The following is a 22920-nucleotide window of genomic DNA, read 5'->3' as shown; positions in this document are numbered from 1 at the left end:
TACTTGCTCCATTTTTGTTTAGCCTTTATACAGCAGTCTGGAGACCTACATGTTAGAGGTGGAGACTGATCCCCCTAGGACTGAAACAAAAGGCCTTTCAATCCTTATATAAGTCGATGACTGTGTACTCCTGTTCAGAACCAGGGTTGGATTTCATAGATGGTTGGACAGAATTGTGGAGTACATGGACAGCTTGGGGTTACAAATAAGTAAATCCAAATCAGACACTATGATATGTGGTTGACCCAAGAGCCAGGTGAGAGCTTTTCAAACCAGCAGCACCAAATTACAGGCAGTACCGACCTTTGCCTATTTTACAATAGGTGTTTTGCTCTTCTATATGCAACTCTGCTTTTATTTGCAAATTATTTTACTGATTGATATTTTATTTTGGATACAGAATATTTTACTGAGTGCTTTTATGGTTTCACAACCCAAAAAAGATTTGGAATATTTTTTATATTCGATTTTACCATTCTATTGAACAATAAATGTCATTAAATTGTGAGCACGTACTTTCTAAAATTATAGGCAAAATGATTAACTAGTCCATATTAAATCTTTCGTGGTGGGAGAGATATGAGTATACTAAAATGGTTATTGTTCCCAAATATTTTATACTTTTCCTATGATTTCAATACAACTACCTCTCACATTTAAGAAAAATCTCCCTTTATTTGGTATCATAAGCCACCGCGTTTAGGCAATGCTAAATTTAGACTTGCAAAACTTAATGGATAATTGTTTTAAAAGGAAAGCTTTGTGATATGTCCAGACATCCAGTAAACCAAGGTTCTCTATAACTGTCAAGAACCCTCAAACTTGCAGCGAAACATAAAGGAAAATCAATAGGAGTGCTAGTAAAGAAGTATCCACAGTGGAAAAAGCGATGTCCTTATTGGAAGAAAGTTTGTCGACTCGTGCTACACACGTTGCAAAGAAAATGCAGAAGAAAGGAATCCAAGATGGCCGACAAGAAGTTCAAATGTTAAGTTGTCATTCTAGTGTTGCACTCAATTTCATTACTATAATACGCGTGCGCCACTAGAGAGCTTCACACTTCAACTGTGACCTGACAGGGATCCAGATGTGTTGAGAGAGCGCTTGTTGTGAGGTAAACGTTTTCTGAGACAAAATTAGCTTTGAATGCATTTCACAGACTATTCGAGTTAACCACAGATAATATTTAATTGTTTAGAAGCAAATGCAATGACAGAAGGTTTTCGCAGCATCTAAAAGAGTCTCCGGCTGGAATTCACTCTTATGAACATTCAAAGAACATAAAAATATTATCAACAACCAATTTAATAATTTCGTATCAATATTCAAAACAACCAGAGTTCAAAAAAGTTACAAAGAACGTTAACACAACGATTTTAAAGAAGCATACAGACAACAGGAAATACAATTTTCACGCATTATACCATTATACTACCATATTTGCCTCTTATCTATATATATATATATCTATATATATATATATATATAGATATATATATATATATCTATATATATATATCTATATATCTATCTATCTATCTATCTATATATATATAGATCTATCTATCTATATATATATATATATATATATATATATATAAATATATATATATATATATATATATATATATATATATATATATATATATATATATTTACATACCCCAACTATTCAAAATTATTTAGGAACGTGCAAACAAACTCAAAATATATATCAGCACGACGGTTGAGAAGTAAGCTAATCTTCACATAAAAACAGAGAACAACTTCTAAGAAACTCATTCACTATTAATTCCTATTAGCCCAACACCCAACAGTAATATAGAAAGAGAGAGGCAAACTGCTCAGGGAACTCAGGGTAAGAGAGTGTGATATAATTGTCAATGAAATTAATCATTAGTAAATGTTACAGTATGATGGAGTTAAACAGTGTGTCCCTAGTAATTGTAATTTTGCAGGTGCTGTTATCCAGTTAAAATAAGAGGTGAGTGGCAGAATATGTATTTGAAGAAACACCTTCTCTGAGGCAGTCTGTCTAAAGCCCATTCCCCTTCCCTCCTCAGGGGCTCAAAAGAGAAAATGTATTTTGTTGCACATAATCTGGGTTGGGACTGAGGATTTATCTTCTGCTCCTGATGAAATTGAATCAAGGTACTCTGACAGATAGAAGTGCCCTCCCTGTTATTACTGGGAAGTTAGATTACCTCATGAGCGGAATGGCCGAAGGAATTGATGTAAAGGCATTAGCTAAAAATGAAGATTCTATTTCGTTGCGAGTAACCTGGGTTGGGACTGAGGATTTATCTTCTGCTCCTGAGGAAATCGAATCAAGGTACTCTGACAATAATGTACACAGATTCAATCACCTACGTCACCCAAATGGCTTCAAGATTAACAGACTCTAGTTTCACCTTTTCCCTTACCTTCATTATTATCTAAAGCCAATCTTCTAGAAAAATCCTCCACCATTATGAAATCCACTGAATTAATTTTACAAAGTTTTAATCTTTATTTAAATTACCTATTTCTGTATCTGCAAAGTTGTCTTTATGGCATAATCCCCTGATAAAATGTGTTCATAGCATTAAGTTCTGGAAATGTTGGAATTAGTCTGTTTTTTTAAATTATTTCAGAGATATTTAGAACAATATGTGTTTTTATCCTTTTCCGAACTACAACATACATTTTCATTACATTCTATGGATAGTTTTAAATATGTCCTTTTGTGTAATTCTTAATTGTTTTCCAAACAAATGACCATTTATCAAAATCCCTGATTTGAAAATATGAATCAATGCTTTTAATGCCTCTTCACATGTGGTTTTTAAATTTACAACAAATTATATAACGCAAGTGTGGGTAATTTACTTTTTACTAGTAAGTTTTGAAATAAGGAACTTTTCACCGTTTTTTCTTTAGATACTTGAGGAAAAATATTATTAGTAAATGTTTTTTCTTGTCTCCCTGTTACCCTATTTTAAATAATTACTTTCCTCCTTCTTAACTGTCTTTGTACCCCATATAAATTGTTTAAAGCTAAACTATTAGATTTGCCATTATGTTGGCATTGCAAAATAATGGATGAAACATTAAAACATGCATTATTCCAATGTACGATTATTTCAAACTTTCGGAAAGATGTTTGGGAAATTATTAAGAAAATACTTCACATTTCTAATAGTCTCATCATATGAAATGCTTCTCTGTAATTTTCTTTACTCCCACTGCTAAATTATCTGACATACTTAATAAATTGTTTACCTTTCTGTCATCTTCAGGTAGAAAATCAAGTACAACTAGTTGAAAAAAATCTTACTTATAATTAGATCACACCTGGTTGTCCTGGATTATGTTTACTCAACAAGGAATCCATTTATCTGCTCAGGGTTTTGTTAATACTACCTCTTTTCAATGGTTCTGGAAACCTGTTGATGACTATACTGAATTATATTTATAATGTCCAGTGTGTGTGTAATATATAATTATATTTATAATGTCCAGTGTGTGTGTAATATATATATATATATACATATATATTGTCAAACAAAATGGTCTGAGAGTTGCTGGGCGGCGCACTCCATTGCCGGTGCTCAGTGACAGAGAGGACCAATCTCGAGAAGTATAAATAACCAAGAATTTTCACTGCACTCCACAAAGTATCAATGATGTGTATTTTATTTAAGGAACAACCACCAATGCGTTTCAACTCCCCATGGAGTCTTGGGGAGTTGAAACGGGCTGGTGATTGTTACTTAAAGAAAATACACAAATACACATCATTGATACTTCGTGGAGTGCAGTGAAAATTCTTGGTTATATATATATATATATATATATATATATATATATATAATGACACAGCAAGTTTCTTCCCAGACCCCAGAGGGATGGAGCAGTTGTTCCAGTGGAGCACACTGAATGGAACAGTTGTACCAGTGGAGCACACGGGAATCAATATCTACAAACAGTGTAGCAAATGAAGACTCTCTCTCAGGCAATTGCAGTGAAATACAAGCATTTACTGCACTGTGTCCATAACATGTTTCAACCACCAAGCGGTCTTGATCACATGAGCGGTTTACAGGTACAAGTGATTTTAACGCAGTGTGAACATACCACAAACTTAAATGAAGGACACATGTGATCCTACAATGAAGAGGTACTCAGAAAGGTGGCAACCATATTGGAGTGGCATACTTGCAACTTTGGAACGTAAGAGCCATATATCTAAAACACATATACAAACTCTATTGTCTGAAATAAATGAACGAAGAAAAATTAGAATTACTGCGAAAAACAGTATATTCATTAGGTAGCTTGTAGGAGAAAATGCCATCATATAGCACAGTGATAATAGCCTAAGATGCACACTCTACACACTGGCACTCATTACATCGCTGGCGGTAAATCCCGCTTACCGCCGTGCAGAAGACCGGCAACATACTGCTGCGGCCACACTATCACGACTCACGAATCTACGCAGCAGTCTTTCAACTGCTGTAAACCATTGGCGGTACACACCTCCGCGCTCAAAATACACACATTTACAAAACACAACCACATTGGACAATTCAAAATACACACACCTGATACACATATACACACCACAATCCAATATAAAACACACACCCACATTACCCACAAACCCTCACTACCAGAAATTTGCAAGCAGGCCAGAGAGAGACACTACCTAAAACAACACCAGCATCCACAGACACACAACACCATCACTTACACAACATCCACGCACCTCAAACAACACACACCAACACATCCCCTCACATGTCACAACAGACACCACCTCACACATCACCCACACCACATCATGGCACCTCAAAGACACCCCAGGTTCTCTGAGGAGGAGCTCAGGGTCATGGTGGAGGAAATCGTCCGGGTAGAGCCACAGCTATTCGGATCACAGGTGCAGCAGACATCCATTGCAAGGAAGATGGAGCTATGGCGCAGAATTGTCGACAGGGTAAATGCAGTGGGACAGCATCCAAGAACACGGGATGACATCAGGAACAGGTGGAAAGGCCTACGAGGGAAGGTGCGTTCCATGGTATCCAGACCCAGATTGCTGTACAGAGGACTGGCGGTGGACCCCAACCTCCTCCCCCACAACTAACAACATGGGAGGAGCTGGTCTTTGCAATACTGCATCCTGAGGGCCTCGCAGGAATAGCAGGAGGACTGGACTCTGGTAAGGCAAATATTTACTACCTTATCCTCCCTACCCCACCTGCATGCCATCACATACTCCCACCCTTACCCTCACACCCATCACCCCAACAACCCACAGATACCCCACCAACACAACCCACACATCCTAAAACCAAGTCCTGTATATAACACCAATGCATGGACACCCATCACCCAAGCATGTCCTGTACAGAGACTCACTCATGCCCCAAAATCACCCAAGGACCAAGCCAATAATGCAAGCATTGGAGTAGAGGGTCACTCACCCATTGCACACGATGGCACACACAGATACAATAACCATGCATTTACAACCCAACAGGACAATGTCACCGGACAGGAGGTGCCAGACATATCCAGTCCCCCCACAGAAGAGGCACACAGTGATGACAGCAGCTCTGCACGCCTGGATCAAGATGACCAGCCCGGCCCATCTGGGACCTCGGGACAGTCGGTTCCTCTGCCACGGTCACAAGTCACCACAGAGCCTCCCACCCTCAGGAAACACCAGCACAGCATCCACCTAGCGGGCCCATCCCTCTGTCCCCAGGACACGTCAATCAGCAGTGTGTCCACCACTACAGGGAACCCAGGCAACCCCACTAACAAAAGACGATCAGGGACCTGGGGTCAGTGGCAGTGGGCACATGGTTCAGGGGACAGAGGCACAGGATAACAGGGAAGCTCGGAGGACCGCTGTGCGACAGGGGGAGGACAGGCCCAGGGAACCCACTCTCCATGAGGCACTCTCCACCATCATGGGAGCTTACCATCATTCCCAGGAGACCATGGCAACGGTACTGGCCACGTTTCAGGAGACCCAGCGGCTGCAGGAGGAACGCTACCGTGGGATCAGGGAGGACTGGAAGTCCATAAACACCACCCTCGTCACCAATGCAGGGGTGCTGGCAGACCTTTTCAACACCAGGAGGGACACAGTGGCACAACAAGGGCCCCTGACACTAGCCTGGACGATGAACAGCCCTCCATCTCTGCCGGCGCTAGTGGACAGGAAGCACCGCCACAGGAACAGGACACCAGCACCCCACCCCCTGTCGATGGAGAACCACCCTGCAAACGGTCCCTGAGATCCAGGAACAAGACAGAGAACATTGCCAAGACCCCCACCAGGAAATGAGAGCCCCCTGAATGTCACCTTTCTGTCCCACTATGTCACCCTGTCCATCCTTAAACTGTTATTGCTCCACTTCCTATGCCCCTTCGGACAATGCACCTGTGAAACAAATAGACTGGACTCTGTCATGGACATTCCTCCACCATCACCCCAACCCATTTTACAACCCCCTCCACTTATTTACACAGGAATAAACACACTTCAATCACAAAACGATCTGGAGTCAGTCTGTGCTTCACAATGTGTAATTGCAATAACTATTGAAGATAGCAATGTCAATTTACTTGTTCACATACCAATGTAACACAGCTGTAGGCCAGCAGTAAACATAGAGAGCACAAAGTGGTACCCAGATCTATGAAATAGAAAGTCAAAGTGACACATCAGGGTCCATACACTGAATGAAAATGACAGACTTATGCTAGCTCAAACAATAGTATGACATGTGGGAAGAAGTGACATCTTCTTACCTGTGTCTCACTGGAAGTATTGCATCATTATGTTGTTTCGGTTGTCGATATCCTCTTCTTCTGCCTCCTCTTCTTCACTGTCCACAGGCTCCACAGCTGCCACAAGACCACCATCTGGCCCATCCTCCTGCAGAAAAGGCACCTGGCATTGCAAAGCCAGATTGTGCAGCATACAGCAGGCCACGATTATCTAGCACACCTTCTTTGGTGAGTAGTATAGGGAGCCACCTGTCATATGGAGGCACCGGAATCTGGTCTTCAGGAGGCCCAAGGTGCATTCAATCACCCTCCTAGTTCACCCATGTGCCTCATTGTAGCGTTCCTCTGCCCTTGTCCTGGGATTCCTCACTGGGGTCAGTAGCCATGACAGGTTGGGGTAACCAGAGTCACCTGCAAATGTCGAGGGACAACTGTTAGACACACACTAACGCTTAGGGACAGCCCCATACCCAGACACCTTTGTCAACTTTATTGGGACTTTGGCTCATCTATTAGCCACACACGGTGCCTCTGGAGTTGCCCCATCGCATAAGGGATGCTCAAAATGTAAGCGTCATGCACAGAGCCAGGATACTTGGCATTGACATGGGAGATGTACTGGTCTACCAAACACACCATCTGCACATTCATCGAATGGTAGCTCTTCCGGTTTCTATACACCTGTCCATTCCTGCGGGGGGTACTGATGCCACATGTGTCCCATCGATGGCACCAATGATGTTGGGGATATGTCCCAGGGCATAGAAGTCACCTTTCACAGTGGGCAAATCCTCCACCTGAGGGAACTCGATGTAGCTGCGCATGTGTTTCAGCAGGGCAGACAACACTCTGGACAAAACGTTAGAGAACATTGGCTGGGATATCCCTGATGCCATGGCCACTGTTGTTTGAAAAGACAGACTGGCCAGGAAACGGAGTACAGACAGAACCTGCACTAGAGGAGGGATTACTGTGGGATGGCGGATAGATGAAATCAGGTCTGGCTCCAACTGGGCACACAGTTCCTGGATTGTTGCACGATCAAGTCTGTATGTGACTAGGATGTATCTCTCTTCCATTGTCGACAGGTCCACCAGGGGTCTGTACACCGGAGGATGTGGCCATCTCATCACCTGCCCCAGAGGACGTGCTCTATGGAGGAAAATAGCAAGCAGAGAGTCATCCAACACTGAGGTATCACAATATGTTATTTTCAGAAACGTTAGTAATCCGCAATGTGCCGGTATCTGTCTATATTCCCGGCCTAGGAGAATAACTATAAGGTGGTTCCCTATAAGAATGCACGTAGCTCAAGCAGGGAAATAATCAACGTAGGAAAAACTACAGAGAGAGCTACAAGAATAAACATGAAGATACAATAATCTTCAAGAATAAATCACTATAGGTTTTGATAGTTACAACACTATATAGTAGAACCTACTAATGACTAATGATACTCGGCTGCTGTACATTAATAAATAATCACAAATAAAGTAATTCTATTACAAATCCGTACCTTTTTTATTTAATAACTATACAATCATTGAAATACATTGATACCAAATATAAAAGAACAGTCAAGGAAAAGAACAAAAATACCTAACTCAGACACTCCACACTCAAACTACATAAAAAGAAATAATGAAAAATGTATATACAAATGGCAATCTGCTCATATTGTGCTTGTCCTAATAACACAGGAAGACTAAAATAGTTTCTTGATAATGAAGATATACAAATATTGAGTCTTCTAACACAAAGATAATCTTATATGGAAAAGAAAACTATACTGACGTTGCTCTCAAAGAGGTACCGTGGGGACCTGAGGCCTACGCGCGTTTCGGTGTTTCTAAATATTATAGGCCAACTTCATCAGGGCCATTCCCAATGGTACTATTCAGTAATAATCTAGTCTTAGCAGCCGAATGTACGTGTCGAATTAATTTTAGGTTCTGGATATATTTTGATAGTGTAGTCAAGGTACCTGATAAAGAAAATTATATAATGATATAAAAATGGGATCATGCTAGCATCTTGGAAGTCACCTATCTTAATTTGCATATACACCACTAGGAGGGACATATTATCATATTAAAATGAATACCCGCAGGGGTGTGGAATTTATTAAAATATCTACTTGTCCAGGGGACAGGTTGCTTCTCAAATCTACTTGTCCTGTAAAAAGATCTACTTGTCCCTTTGGTGCCATGTAGTGTGGCGACAAATTATGGCCGCAATCACATTATGTAAGTGCTCTGATAATAGCCTCTCTGATTATGCCAGGGCTATTACCATAGTAGGGCTTGAATACTTGCAGTTTCAATCCCTACTGTAGCAATTTCCTTATTTTGCCACCTTTCTGCAGATCTGCATACTGGGGCTGGAGGAAGCAGTAAGCAATAGTTCCAGGGCTGGAATGCCTTTGAGTCTGCAAACCTACTAACCTGCATGTTTTAAAGATTTTTACCAGCTTCTCTCTAATATTTTCCCATAATAAGAAAGGTTGGACATTTACTCCTGACAATGGCAGAATTAGAACTTCTTCCAGGACGGGGAAGAAAGTGGCTAGAGGGAAAATGAACTTGCTAATGCTTAATAGATTTTCACATGAGCAAATCTACACATCGTATTTACCCATGCTAAAATACAGTTCACAAATATTTTATAGGGGTACGACGTATACAATGGGTGCACTTTTGTGACTTTCTTTAAGAATTTGGGGCCACATGTAGGTAGGTTCAGATTTGCGACCTGCAAATTGCGAGTCGCAAATCCTAATGTAGGATGGTGTGCCTACACCATCTGTTATTCGCAAGGGCTTCGCATAATCATGAGGTGGGTCGCAATTTGCCAACCCCTCGCGAATGGGGGCCCTCACACAGGGACCGTGGCCTGCTGGAGACAGCAGACCACCATGTCTGTGACTGCTTTTCAATAAAGCAGTTTTTTTTTTTTTGTAATGCAGCCCATTTTTCTTAAAGGAAAACGAGATGCATAACAAAAACGAAAAATGAAACATTTTCGTTTAATTTTTTTTAGAGCAGGCAGTGGTCCGCAGGACCACTGCCTGCACTGAACAAATGTTTACAGTGACATTCACAATGGGGAAGGGGTCCCATGGGGATCCCTTCCCTTTTGCGAAAGTGTTAGCACCCATTTGAAATGGGTGCAAACTGCGATTGGTTTGCACCCGCGTTCGTGGTCACAAAACAATCCTACATTGCACTCCGAGTCGCAATTAGGAAGGGAACACCCCTTACTAATTGCGAGTCGCAAACCCGTTTTGCGATTCGGTAACCAGGTTACCGAATCGCAAAACTGGGTTCGTGCATTGCAATGTGCTTTTTGCACGTCGCAAACAGCGAAAGTCGCTGTTTGCGACATGCAAAAAGCTACCTACATGTGGGTCTTGGTCCCTAATTAGGTGTGGTGTTAACAAAGACATTTTGTTTTTATTAAACTTCTATTTCTCTCTCTTTCGGCTGGCTTTACTGTGAGTGATCGCATTCTGCTCTTCCACAAGGAGCATATTGCCACACAAAGTAGTTTTGTTCAGTGGCAGGAACTACAGTGGCAATCAGTGACGTAACGAAACTGGAGGGTACCCCTTTGCAAAGAACATGGAGGAGCCCCCTCTCCAGACTCACTCAGGGCAGGTGCTGTGCTGAAGGGGCCCCTGGAGGGCGGCTGCGGGCCTTTGTTATTCCTCTGGTGGCAACATGTGCTTTTAGAGTTCAAAAACTTTTTGGCTGGGTTTTGCCAGTGTTTGTTACAATGTTGAGGGCCTGGTAGCTCCCACAACAATAAAGTGTTACAAAAGGCATGTCAAAACAAGACACGCATTGATGAAACTAAAAGACGTATAAAAATATGTCAGATCAGTTGGATTTGTCAGTGTTTGTTTATTTTCATGCTTCCCATAATTGTGTTGAAAATGGTTACACTGATTTTCCATTAGAAATATTTTTGGGAAATACTAGCATGCATCAACACATTTTACTAAATGACACTTCATTTGCATCTAATCAGAGAGCATTCTGGGAGCATTATACTGAGCCTCATAGCCTAAACTTTTCAAACATGTGTATACACGTTTTTTTTTTTTTTGTACTGGAACCAACGTCAGTAGTGAAGTGTGACCTTAAAACATTTATTTACAGCACTCACCCTAATAATGAAGACTTTCAAATAATGAACCATAAATACAAGTTCGAACAGCATGATGTTTTGGAAACACATTACCTCAACTGCAGAGAGTTTCTCTCTCTGTAAACAGGCAGCCAAAGGGTTTGTGCTGCAGGGGGTTGGGCCTACTTGTCCCAAGGACAAAGTAAACATAAAAACTTGTTGCCCTTGACCCCAATAGGAATTCCACATCCCTGTAAGAAATCGAGATAGGCATTGACTTATATTATTGATAGTAAAGTAGGAAATGAAGAAACGTAAAATACAAAGTGATTAAGTAATTACAATAATTAGTTGTAGATAATACCAGAGGATCTGACAGTTAGTATATTGTGATAAAAGGGTGCCTTATATTAAGCTACTGGTGTTCTTTGACTCAATTCAATGCAAACATGCATCCAGGCGTGTGTTAAAATTAGTGGTGATAAATTGTTATTAAACGTCTTACTTGTGAAGTCTTTTATATCGATTTATATGATGCAGACGTCTAATAACCGTTTCAATTTCATTGAAAGGCACAATAGTGCCAGTTGTTATGAAGAGAAAAGGACTAGCTGAATGGCAAAAGATAAAATGATTTGAATAAATAGATAAATACTTGAATTGTTAAATACTCAAAGCTAAATGACACAATATGTGAATGATGAATTAATAATATTCTATGAAAACTCCTAATATGATTGGTAGATTATATTAATATTATTTATATGTCCTAGTATTCACCTGTGATTAGCCAGTGTTGAATGTCCAAATGGAAACCATTTAATGATTATTATCGGTCCTCGAGTTCAAGGAAATGCCAAAATCGGCTCCATGATATATGGATATAGTAAAAGGAGCTATTACAGAATAAAGAAAAAGGGGAACAAATTTGTTAAAATGATTTACAATTGGGCCACTCGGGTCCCGTTCTAATGTAGTATAATCGAATTAACATAGTATAAAAAAGAGAAAAATAAACTCTTTTAAGGATACTGACCGGAATGCTGGAACGTTTCCAATCTGCTGACTAGAGTCAGCTGCCGCTGTTTGCGTGAGGTTTTATAGTGGAACAGATTACGTTCCCGGCAACGCTAGACCGCAAAAAGAGGAGAATGAATAGGCGATCTAGGGCGGCCGCCATATTGCAATTGCCCGAAGATACGGGCTGAAACTAATCAAAGTAGCAGAATGCTAGGAAGCCTATAGGTCGAAATAGTTAGAGATACAAGCTTAATGGAAGCTGCTTATAGTTGTTTGCCGGTAATATCCTATCCTTCCACGGGTAATATTGGATGAACCGTTTTTTTCCTTCTGCTGACACATGGCAGCATATTTACAAATAGAGCAAATGTGTATGTAATGAATGCCATATGAGAACAGACTAAAAATGGATATAAGGATGTGATTAAACGCCTCAAAATACTGGTTTAACGCGTTCTATAAAATACTGACTAACTACCGATATTACGGGTGTTTACAGATGGAAGAGTAGCTTTCAAAGGATAGATGTCGACTGGTGAAAGTGAACACTGTACAGGACATTCTCTGGGCAATGATGCAAATAATCTCTAAAAATACTAATAAATAAATACAAAGGCAAAATAAAAATAGAAATGAATGTCAAGATAGAAGTAAGAATGACTGCAACAATAAGAGTGCAAGGATGTATAGAAAAAGACAAACAGTGGGTAAGAAATAGAGTTTTCTCGTGAGATGACTATTCACGAGTAGATACGTATAGAATTCCCGGCCTAGATAGGTGTGACACAGTTCACATCCATCCCATGTGGCCTCCTGAAATGGCGGCTGCCTGACCTGCAAGGCTGGACAAGGGGAAATGAGGTAACTGCACTGGCGTTGTACACCGTTGTGTTGGGCAGTCGAATACCGCAGTGCAATTATGCATTGGTTAACATTGGGCCCTATGGGTATGTACGCTGGCAGTGACGGTACGCACCGCCGCGAACGTGACCACAATTTTCTGTCTGTTCACTCACTTGCTACCTGACCTTCAACAGGAGAGGACCTACACTGCAAGTGCTGCTGTGACCTGTGTCTGGAAGCGACGATGGCAACAGTGTCTGTGGAAAGAGTCCCTGCCTTCACTTCGAAGGAGTTGGAGAAACTAGTGGATGGTGTCCTCCCTCAGTACACGCAACTGTACGGTCCTCCAGACAAACAGGTGAGTACACTGTGAGCATGCTGCATGGGCAATGCCTGTTTTGAGTTGTGTGGATAGAAGATACATGGGGGGGCCGAGGCCTGCATGTGCGGATGGTGAGTGTATGTGCGTCGGGGCATGGGTGGGCACTGGTGGGCAATGAGTTCGACGGTCCGGACGGGTGAGTAATTTCCATTCCCCCTGTACTAATCCTCTAGGTCAGCGCCTGCCGTAAAAGATGGGAGGACCTGCGCCGCTGGAGCAAGAAGACGGCGGAGGCCCAGCTGGGGATGGCCTCTCAACGTGGGAGGGGTGCCCGTCGCACCATGACCCCCCCCTGATGTTCCGGATCCTGGCGGTGGCCTATCCGGAGTTGCATGGGCGCTTGAGGGCATCACAGCAGCCACAAGGGGGTGAGTACACTCTTATTCAGCTGACTCTGCGCGCATTACAAGGTGTCTGGGTGGGTGAGGTGGGCAGTGGGTTCCCCTAGTCCTGGGCGAACTTGGTAGGCAAGGTCCCTTGTGAGGCAGGCTATGTGGCACCCCAACCCCACCAGTGGTAAGAGCCATCTACACCTAGTCAGGCTCCTGTGACTTCCAGGTGTGCAGCAATTGGTCTTAGGCCTCGTACACCATGGTCAGCTGAAATTTCTAGGAACTGTCAGTGCATGGCATAGTGCAGAGGGCTGCTCCATGTGTGTTGTGTCCGCCAAGGGTAGTGGTGTTGCATGCACTGAACATGTCTTTCTTCTGTCTCCCCCCCTTTTTGTGGTCTCCGTGTTCTTGTGTGCAATAGCATCATCAGGCGGAGGAACATTGGCACCGGAGCAGGAGGGAGCTGCAACCCACTTGGCCCTGGAGGGTGGAGCTACGGATTCTGAAGCCATCAGTGGGACGGAGGGCAAGGGGAGCTCCACGGCGGGGACTGGAGCAGACAGCAGTGACTGCGACTCCTCCTCTGATGGGAGCTCCCTTGTGGTGGCGGGCACCTCTGTGCCCACCGTATCAACAGGTACAGCTGCCACCCCCCCACCAGCACCGTCATCCCAGCAGCCCCTCAGCGTGTGTTCTGTGCCCGCTCACCCAGGAGGGTGGGCATCTCCTCCGCCCCAGGCACCTCGGGCCCTGCCCCAGTCAGCCATGCTGCCCTCAGTGAGGAGGCTATTGATCTCCTGAGATCCTTCACTGTTGGGCAATCTACCATTGTGAATGCCATCTAGGGTGTAGAGAGGCATTTGCAACAAACAAATGCATACCTGGAGGGCATTCATTCTGGGCAGGCAGCCCAACAGAGAGCATTTCAGGCTCTGGCCTCAGCAATGATGGCAGCCATTGTCCCTGTGTCCAGCCTCCCCCCTCCAACTTCCTCCACCCAGACCCAATCCCCAGTACCTCAGCCTATCCCAAGCACACCATCAGACCAGCTTGCACACTCATCAACACACAAGAGTGGACATGGCAAACGTAAGCACCACACAACCCACAGGCACTCACACAAGCACCATCCCCATGCAGACACAGCAACAGCCACTGCCTCCTCTGTATCCCCCTCCTCCACGTCATCCTCCTCCCTCCTTGTCTCGTCTCCACTCACAACTGCATGCAGTACAGCCTCAGTCACTACCTCCATCACTATCACGCCCATCACCACACACCGCTCACGTGCAATCACCACCCCCACTACCATTCACACATCCCCTGTGTCCTCTCCCAGTGTGTCTGTGAGCCCTCCTCCCAAAGTACACAAACGCAGGCACACACTCACCCAACAGCCATCCACCTCACAACAGCCTCCGGCCCATGCACCTTCACCCAAATTTAGCAGATGTACACCTCCTACAAACACTACTTCTTCCTACACTCCCAAACCCCCATCTTCCCATCCCAGTGTGTCTAAAAAACTTTTCCTGGCAACCCTTGACCTCTTCCCTTCACCTCCCCCCCGTTCTTCCCCTAGGGCCAGGCTTTCCAGGTCCCAGCACCTCAGCCACCAAATCCACAGACACAGTGGTGCCAGCAACTGCGGGGTCATCGAGTGCGCCACCCATCAGGGCTGCCAGTGTGCCATGTAGCGAGGGCAAGTACATTCCACCCCCTGCCAAGGTGAAAAACTTGCCCACATCCCGGAGGGAGAAGCCAAAACTACCAGCCACCAAAGGCTCAGCAAAAACAAAAGGGGATAGTGGAAAGACAACTGCGGCACCATCAAAGGTGGGGAAGGGACAAAAGCAGAAGAGCAGGTCAGGAGAAGGCACGGTGGCACCGACTGAGGGACCAGTGTCACACCTTCTGTCCACGACCACACCAACCTGTACGACGGCGAACTCCGCAAGCTGCCCCGCCACCACCTGCACAGCCATCCGCACAGCCACCTGCACTTCTACAGCCTCAGCGACAGTCCCCAGCCTCTTCCCCAGTGGGCAGCTGTCCGAGGCTGCAGGAGGCATCCTGCTTAGCAGGTGCTGACCCATGCACCGCCAACAGCACCGCTGCCACAGACACCGCCACAAGCACTGCTGCCACAGACACCGCCACAAGCACCTCCACCGGCCCGCAGCATCCTCGGACACTGGCACCACCGCTGACACGGCTACCATCCCCAGTGGTCAGTCGTCTGAGGCTGGACGAGAGTTCCTGGACCCTGGGCAGCTTCCATGAGGCATGACTTCCATCACTGTTTGCACCTGCAGGTGGTCCGTCGCTGCTTCCATGGCGTATCATGCTACCTGAAACTCACCAATCTTGTGGCACGCACACCCAGGTGAGGGAATTGTACTGGCCACACTGCACGTGGAGCACTCTGGGCACCATGCCCCCTCCAGAACCAGTGGAGAGATACATCCACTACCTCAGTCCTTGGCAGGATGAAGCACTCTGGGCACCAGGCTCCCTCCAGAACCAGTGGAGTATTACATCCACAACCTCAGTCCTTGGCAGGATCAAGCACTCTGGGCACCAGGCCCCCTCCAGAACCAGTGGAGAGATGCATCCACTACCTCAGACCTTGGCAGGATGAAGCACTCTGGGCACCAGGCCCCCTCCAGAACCAGTGGAGTATCACGTCCACTACCTCAGTCCTTGGCAGGATGAAGCACTCTGGGCACCAGGCCCCCTCCAGAACCAGTGGAGAGATACATCCACTGCCTCAGTCCTTGGCAGGATGAAGCATTCTGGGCACCAGGCCCCCTCCAGAACCAGTGGAGTATCACATCCACTAGAGAGACTGTGGCCTTGCACTCCCCAGGATAAAGCAGTGGGCAAACCACCCACTGGAGAGAATTGAGAGACTGTGGCTTTGCACTCCCCAGGATACAGCAGTGGGCATGAAGCCCCGTCATGCAGCAGTGGTGTCGTGCATTCATCAGGCTGAGGGAGGTGCCTCCCTCCCCCTCCCCCTGAGGTGCCTGTGTATTTTCGATCCGATGCCCCAACAGTGTTCTCTCCATTTCCAGTCAGGTATCATGTGTGGGCTTCGCCCATGCATTTTGGGCCCAGTGGTCCACGGACAATGATATGTACACCATCTACACAAGTCCAGATAGTGTACCAATTTGTATATACGGAATTTTGACTTTGAAATAATTGTAATCATGAAAAATCCATTAGTTAAATCATTTTCTTTTGTCCTTGCGTTCTTCCAGGGGGTGGGGGGCCGTATATGTAATGTTGATGCATGAATTTGTGGTAAGTTGTGTGTGAGGGTGAGGGGAGGGTGGGGGGTGTTGCATATGTGTGTCACTCTCTTTTGTCCCCCCCTCCCCTGTGTTGTAGGTGCAGTACTCACCATAGTTGCCGCTGCCACCATCCATACTCCTGGTAGAAGAGGAGGTAAACCAACATAGGTAACACCTGAAGTTCGGGCTCCATGGCATCCTGGTTCCTTGTTGGTTATCGAGAGGTGAGTGTTTTCCCTTCAGTATACTGTTTCCGCCGTGCTTTTGATAGCAGTGGTACCGCCCTGGAAAAGGTGGTGGATAGGCCTGTCATAATACAGTGGGCGGTACTTTGTCTTCGACCTGTCTGTTGGCGGTTACCGCAGCAGTGTTTGTTTCTACCGCCGTGGCGGTTGGAGTGTTAAAGTGGCTGTCTATGTTGGCGGTTTCCGCCACGTCGTAATCCCATTTCTTTTCCGCCGGCCTGTTTGCAGTATTACCGCCGCTTTAACACCGACCGTCAGGGTTGTAATGAGGGCCACTGTCTTTTACAAGCCTAAAAAAAGCTCATAACAGTTGCAAAGAGTTTACAGTTATCACAAAGCATAACCGCTAACCACCTTATGGTCAGCGACCTACTGCCAGAACATGTGCATGAGTTAAACCACAGAGAAGGAAAGGGGGGAAAACATGTAACCAAACACTAGGAGACCAAAGTAGGGTACGGGGAGTGTCCTCTGTTGTAATTACTGTACCTCAAAGTAACAGAATGGTTAAATACATGCAGATGGAAATCAACAAATTATCCAATAAATATCACTTTCCAGGGGACCATTGCAGGTACTGGTATATTCTTAGTGATCATTTTTTTCCCTTCCTCAGGTGAATCTCCATGAGACAGTACAAATAACGAACAGCACAATTCAACAAAGAATGAAAAAAAAATAGAAAAAAGACATTCTAATCTGTGCTGTGAATCTATCAAAACTGAAGATAAAGAAAAGGCCTTCCATGGTCACCCTGATAATTTTAAATGGAGTATCTCCTATAGGGAGCTACTGAGGTCCGAAAGACCTTCCAGCCCTAGGGGAGCTTTTCAGCAGGAAGAAGCAGTTATACTTAAGAGATTTAAGGAGAAAGGCTATCCACTGTAGTCCTTAACGTAGCCTGTGAGTAGGTCAAAACAACAGATAGAGTCCAACCCCTTTTTGACAACACTACAAGTAAGGATACAGACACACATTCTGATTTCAGAATAGTACTGAGTACTAGAATGAGCAACAATTCTCAAGAATTACATCATATCCCAACTAGGAATTGGGTTATTCTTAGAAACGATCCCATGATTGGTAATCAAATAAGTGAGAGACCCAGAATCACCTTTAGAAAGAGATATAGCCTAAGAGACATTCTGATATGTAGTGATACAACTCTCACAGAGAGCCTAAGGGACCACATTTTGCAGGACTTTGTCCCATTTGTGTATTGTAAGGACTGCGAAAACTGTAAAATGGCACAACCATTTCCCCTACCCAATGGTGACAGGAGCTTAAAGATTAATTTGTTTTTGATCTGTAGCTCACAATATGTTGTTTACATTTTTGAGTGTCCTTATCATCTGTAGACGGGTCTCTTCGACCGCGTCTCTCCCTACCCGGAGCGGGCCGACATCGCCTCTCCTTTCAAAAAGGGACATGGGAACGCTGAACAACGTATCGGACCCGGACTTCCGGGTCCGATCTCAAAAAGGAAGAACGGACTATTCAGGGGGCACGGAATGCCGGGAGGAGGAAGACGCGGAGAGTAAAAAGGAGGAGAAGCCGATCACGGAGGAGAAAAGGCGCGACCAGAGAGACGAGCGGAACACCGGAGCAGAAAAAGGAGTTGGAGCAGAGACCCAGGAGACCAGAACTACAGCGGAGGAGCCCAGCCACGACCCTGGAGGGTCGTGGCTTTACAAGGTACGGTCCTTGTTAGGACTACCCAGATTCTAGGCTAAAACAGGGAAACGGGAAGGGGAAACAGGGGACAGGGAGAAGGCCAGGGAGGGGAATAAGGGGAGGGGTTCGGGTCACACTATGTTGGCACGGGGTCTATGACCCAGAGAGAGAGAATTACACTGAAGAAGATTGCACTGGTGACCCTAACCCTACATCACTGAGCACTCCCAACCTTAACTTCTCCAAAACCCCTATACGGTTCCCCTTGCATGTAACTAACCCCAACAACCCCGGAGAAACCCAGTTGACTTATCTGTCCTACCATTTTTTTTCCCTTTCCGGTATACTCGGGACCAAGACCCACAGTCAACCACCATACTAAAAGTCAGAGAAAGAAGGAAGAGACAGCGGACAACAGGGCAGAGAAGACGTCAACCATCCGCACTTTTGTGAACGTATCATATGTAGCCTTATTATTTGAATATCCTCACATTACAACAGTCTCCACCTACTGTAAATAAAACCCACTTACCAGATCATCATAGTGGCGTCTTTTGTACCTACAGTAGCCTACGACATCATCTCAGATATGTGAGCAGTACCACACATATGGTAAAAAAAGCAGGTCCTGGAACTCCGTAGTGAGACATTTCCAGGAGAAACATTATATGAATTGCTCTCTACTTTCTGTTTTGTCCGTCAAGCAGGTCCCACACAACCCTAGAGGAGGAGACAGGATCCTCAATCTAAGGAAGAGACAATGAAAATGTATCTTGGAATTAGAACTCAAGATCCCGGGGGGGGATCAACTCTGACGAAGAATTGTATGTGCATCTGCATGATGATTAATGCATACTCCCTTCTATGCTGTCATTATGTCAATGAATCCTTGATATGCGCATGTTTGGACAATGTACAGCTTTGTGGTTTTTAAATTGCTATATAACTTTTATAACACAATATTTACCATGTTTTTTATCTTATAAGGAAAGGAGGATGGCCATTACAAGGCTTGAGGAGGAAATCTGCAGGATTCGTCCCCTAACCTTTTCTTCTGCTTCAACTTTTGGTCAATCGCAGCACAGATCAAAATGGCTCTCTTTTTTCTGATTTTTTAATAATTTGTTGTATCGTGTTGTATTAGGATTCTCGTCATGGGGACAAGACTGCTTGATTCGGGCGACAGCACCACCACACATTGGGGAGTGAGTCTTATCCCACAATGTCTGGCAGTTGTAGGCCTAGCCTCCCTAAAACCGAGAAGTAATGGTGATTTGTGGCAGCCTGACGAATGACACTCTAAACCTTCTCAGGGAAAGAAAAGCAGGATTTGGTTCAATATATATTATATTGAATGCACTGCATTCTACATAATGAGGCATGAATTGCAATTATTAGGAAAATAAAACACAACACTTATCATTGTGACAAAAAATGAGAAACAGGTAAGAAGTCCCAACATTAGGTCACACTACTGAATCTAAAATCCCTACCGGCACTACTAAAAATTTACATGAAAGCAATAGCAATGTTAACCCTAGTCTACCTGCACTTGGACTCTGCAAGGAAGACCCACCCATGTACCTGGATATTTAGCAGGGAGGTTGGCTGTTGGTCAGTTGGCAGTTCTCCCAGGTGTTTGGAATGACAAGGAGGAGTCCGGCATTGATGCAATGACATGGTACAGCCTAGGATAGCTAACAGCCTAGAATGTTCCTGTCTAACCTGGTTAGGGGCAGTGTGCTTTATAATAAAATGTGTTGCTGTTCTGAGAACTGCCCTGACATGGTAAAACATCCTTTCTGTGTAGGGTAGACACTGTACACTTTGGACCGGCAATAATAGGTAAATAATCATGTAAAATCTTGGGCAGAGCAAAAAATGAAATGTTGTCCAAGAAAACTAATAAAACCTGCTTGGAATGGCAACCGATAAAAATAATAAAACATCTGTACTACAATGAAGCTTAGGCTAAAATAATAGAAGAAATAAAATGAAATGCAACTGGGCAAAAGAGCCCAGCCTCAGGCCCAAAATGAGCCCACGCAAAGTGCTAAAATAACCCACAACACCCTCCCCATTGTTGGTGCAAGGGTGCAGAGGTCAAATCTAAAAACCTACAATAAAATCACCATATCTATAATACAAATTAAAGCATGCTAAAATGTACATGAAAGAGATGAAAATGTCCATGTTGACAAGCAAGACAGACCAAAGCTGGGCCAAAATGAAGTGGTCAATTTAGAATTTTGAACAAGAAAATGAGGCAGATTAAGGCAAAAATATCAATGTTCAGCAATAGTCATGATCCCATAAAAAAGTCACCAATACCATCAATGATGATGGAATCTAGGAAAGATCCTACTCTGGCAGGCAATAAGTTAACCAGCTCGTTGGCAAGCAGAGAAATGGAGCACTCATATCTCTCAACCATAGGTCTGGCCAAGGAGGAAGCATTCCCTGCAGTACCAGATGTTATAGCACCAGGTGCTACAAGATCCACAAAGGGTGGCTCATAGGAAGCATCCCGCAGCAATCACAGTCTCAATGGGCATGTCTGACAATGAGCCCTCATCGAGAACAGCAGCAGACTCACATCCACAGAGGGTATCCCTCACAGGGCAAGACAACCTTCTGGTGCATGTTCAAATGGGCATCACAAGTATCGAAAGACAGGCTGCACACAAGTCAGAACTGGTCTGAATGACAGTGACCAGTTTGACTCCAGGGTGGTACTCCAAAGTACTGCATCATGTTTTCACGACAGTTGGGCTGGTGGAAGTGCCACCCTTCCTCTTTGTTGTGATGAGGCAGCCGATGTGAATGAAAAACAGCAACAGCCGAATAGTGCAAATTAAAGCCAAAGTTACTGGGAATCCCCCAAAGACACTCGAAAATATTGAATGTATGGATGAAGGTATTATGCCAAATACTGTTTGAAAGGTGCTAACAAAACCAGAACAAACAGTCTTAAAAAAATTGACAAGCCAAGCAGGGTAAGACTTATTAAAATTGCGACAGATCTGAGGCATGGCCAGTTGCCAAAGAAGATGGCTGCTGCCTAGAGCATCTCCGATACTCACCATAATTATCCCCTAACATCCAAGCACAGATCCAGTACCAGGGCTGCTAAAACACTGTCTTTCACTGTGCTTCTTGGAGCAGCCGAAGAGTTTGTCATCTTCCATCTAAATGCACCCGTGAAAACACATTGATCGTTCTGCTGTCGGCCATGCAGCCAGGGCCTTGAGTGGTTGGTGCGGCCGTGCTACGGGGAGAGAACTTAAACCCGACATTCCATTTGGACCTGTTACGGCTGCTGAACTTAATACCGGGGTGCTGTGCGTGACTTGCAGCTCCCCTCACTGCAGCTCACCTGATTGCTGTCACCACAGGTGATGTGAGCGAGGACTGGGGAACCGGTGAGGCCACTCCGCAAGTCAGTTGGTGGCCCCTGCTGTGTGGGACAAGGCAGCAGGCCTGGCTGTGGGTGGTGGTGCATGGCGGTGACGGAGGCCCAGGACGCTGGGGAAACCATTTGCTGAGAAGGACTATGACCCCAACACAGGATGACATAGTGGCCATCAGTAACACTGCCTTAATCAAGTAAGCTAAAAGCACTACGGTCCTTTTTCAGCCTTCCTGGCAAGTAGGCCAGGGCCTGGACAGCATTGTGCCTGGCGGAACTCCCGGGGGCCAAGTCGTGCTGGGTCCCGGATGACTGTGGGGTGCCTTTCCACTATCTGGAGCATTACTGAGCGGAAAGAGAGGAGTGGAGCGGAAGTCCAGGAGCCATTAACTAGCGGACAAACAGCCCTATCATAACTTGGCAAGGTGGGGACCCTGCAATCTTGACTTACCCCCTTGGTGATGGTCCCTCGCACTACAGAACTAGATGGCACCTACAACAGACTACTGCCGTGCAGGGGCAGAAGGCTGCATGATTACTGGTCACAACTGTACTTCACAGTGCCCCTACCTGGAAGCTCTGTCTTGACTAGTGGTGTGTTGCCCCCCCCCTCTTGGGTGACTGGAGATTTGGAGGCCCAGTCTGCGAACCATTTAGATTGATTGACCGCCCATGGAGTCAGTTGCGAGTGCCTGCCCCAGAAACAGAACTCTCAGGATAGCCAGTCGTAGAAGATATAGCTGTGCCAGGAGGGGAGTGGAGCGACTTCAGGATCACTGACCACTCATGACAATGGACTCTT

This window comes from Pleurodeles waltl, chromosome 2_1 (assembly GCF_031143425.1).
Source record: "Pleurodeles waltl isolate 20211129_DDA chromosome 2_1, aPleWal1.hap1.20221129, whole genome shotgun sequence".
NCBI classification, from domain to species: Eukaryota; Metazoa; Chordata; class Amphibia; order Caudata; family Salamandridae; genus Pleurodeles; species Pleurodeles waltl.
Note: the sequence above shows the minus strand (reverse complement) of the source record.